Below are 2,478 nucleotides of genomic sequence, written 5' to 3'. Positions count from 1 at the left end.
TTGTGGTGCCTGTGTGGACCCCCGGCCCCTGTGAGCGGGAGCAGGTAGGGTGCTCCCCCTGCACCTCCTGGACCAGCACATCCTTGTCTTCAACCCCGAGGAGCTCAGCGCATCCCCCCCCTCCCCGCCAGCCTACTGCCCCCCGTGGGCCCAAACACAAGGGCAAGGACCAGAAGTTCATCTTCAACTGGCTTCTCCAGGAGGGGGCCATGCAGGAGGAGGTATTCCAGCACACCACCTGCAGGCTCTTTGTCCTCAAGGGCTACAACTGCTCTGTGTTCACCTATGGCACGACAGGAGCAGAAAAAACCTACACCGTGCTTGGCTTGGAGAAAAGTCCTGGCATCATGTACCTCACCATGTAAGAGAACTGAGGCCAGGAAGGGGAATAAGAGCTCTGAAGTCCTTGTCTCCTACCAGGAGGTCTACAACAAACAGATTCATGACCCGCTGGAGCCCAAGGGCCCTCTGGCCATCCAGGAGGATGCTGAGAAAGGAGTGGTGCTTCAGGACCTCTCCCTCCTCCAGCCCACCTCAGCAGAGCAGCTCCTGGAGATGTTGGCCAATGGCAACAAAAACTGGATGCAGCATCCCACCCATACCAACACTACCTCATCCTGCTTCCACACCATGTTCCAAGTCTATGTGAAGCAGCAGGACGGTGCTGGTAACCTCACGCAGGGTCTGCAAGTGGCCAAGATGAGCTTGATCAACCTAGCAGGCTTGAAATGAGTCTTGGTCACCAACACCAAGGGGAATCAGCTGTTGGAGGGGGCCAACATCAACTGCTCCCTGCTGGCCCTCATCAACATCATCAATGCCCTGGCTGATGCCAAGAGCAAAAAGAAAAGCCAACGTGGATTTACCAGGGACACACTGTGCTTGGCAAACCTGATCGCCTTCTATGACAAAGTAACCTGCCTGGTTGATGCAAGGCAAGTGATGGACATCATTTACCTGGACTTCTCCAAGGCTTTTGATACAGTCCCCCACAGTCTCCTCCTGGAGAAACTGACTCATTATGGCCTTGACAAGTGGTCTGTGCAGTGGGTGGGGAACTGGCTGACAGACCCTACCCAGAGGGTGATATTAATTAGTTCCTTCTAAAATTGGCAACCGGTCACAAGTGGGGTGCCCCAGGGATCCATATTGGGCCCAATGCTGTTTAACATCTTCATGACCTGGATGTTGGGATCAAGAGCACCCTGATGAAGTTTTCTGTTTTCTGACAACACCAAGATGAGTGGAGAGGTTGACACTCCGGAAGAATGAGCTACCCTCCAGGATGAGCTAGACAGACTGGAGGAGTGGGCTAGCAGAAACCTTATGAAATTCCATGAGAAGAAGTGTAAGGTCTTGCAACTGGGAACACATAACCCAGGAGTGCAGTTCAGACTGGGATCCACCTGGGTGGAGAGCAGCCCTGTGGAAAGGGACCTGGAGTTCTTGGTGGATAACAGCCTCAACAAGAGTGAACAGTGTGCTGCAGGGCAAAGAAAGCCAACAGGATGCTGCACTGTATCAACAAGGGCATCACCAGCAGAGACAGAGTCCCATGGAAAAGACAAGGGGTAATAGGCACAGGTTGCTCCTGGGAAGATTCCAATTGCACAGAAGAGGTACATTTTTCACCATGAGGACAGTCCAACATTGGAATAGTCTCCCAAGGGTAGTGGTAGATTCCCCCACACTGGACAGTTTTAAGTCTCAGCTTATATGAGGTGGCTCAGCCATAGTAATAACTAGACAGGTTGGACCAGATGATCCTTGAGACCCCTTCCAACCTGGCTTTTTATGATTCTATTATAAGATCCACATCCAGTAGTGGGACAGCAAGCTCCCCCACCTGCTCGAGGACTCCGTCCATCAGTGACAACTGCCACACCATCGTGATTGCCACCATTAGCCTCTCAGTGATAGCTCATGAGGACACTACAACACCCTCAAGTATGCCAGCTGGGCCAAGGAGATCAAGCTGTCACTGAAGAGCAACGTGGTCACCTCCAACTGCCACATCTGTACATACTGCTACCCAACGTAGAAAAGGTCAGGAAGTAGCAAGTGCAGAGAGAGGGACAACTGATGTCAAGAAGGCATGTCCTGCGACATATCCAACCAACACAAGAGGCATTTCAGAACAACTTGAGGTGAACAGACAACCTAGCTAGGAAATGTCCCCAGGTATAGAGAAATATCTGACAGGAAACCAGAAGTGGCGTTTAGGTGCTGAAGTTCATGTGGAGAAAACAAAGTAGCAAAATTAAATTAAAAAAACCCAAACACATGCAATAGCAGCACTGCATATATTACTATAATAATACTATATTCTATAGTGTTTTTACAGTACCTAAAAAGTACCAGGAGAAGAAAGACAGTTTGATCAGGAAATCAATCTTCTACATCACATCAAGGAATATGCACACACATATATAGATACATATGCTCAGCCTCTTGGAAGTAAAATGTTTGGTCTTCCAC

The 2,478-nt window shown here is 50.0% G+C and overlaps 1 pseudogene; it reads left to right on the top strand.

The window, feature by feature from the left end:
• The first annotated feature begins 209 nt into the window (after positions 1 to 209).
• LOC104391053 lies at positions 210 to 1,985 on the top strand (annotated as a pseudogene).
• Positions 1,986 to 2,478: the final 493 nt, after the last annotated feature.

This window comes from Chaetura pelagica, unplaced genomic scaffold (assembly GCF_000747805.2).
Source record: "Chaetura pelagica isolate M959 unplaced genomic scaffold, ChaPel_1.0 scaffold116, whole genome shotgun sequence".
NCBI lineage: Eukaryota > Metazoa > Chordata > Aves > Apodiformes > Apodidae > Chaetura > Chaetura pelagica.
This window is presented reverse-complemented; position numbering and strand designations above follow the sequence as displayed.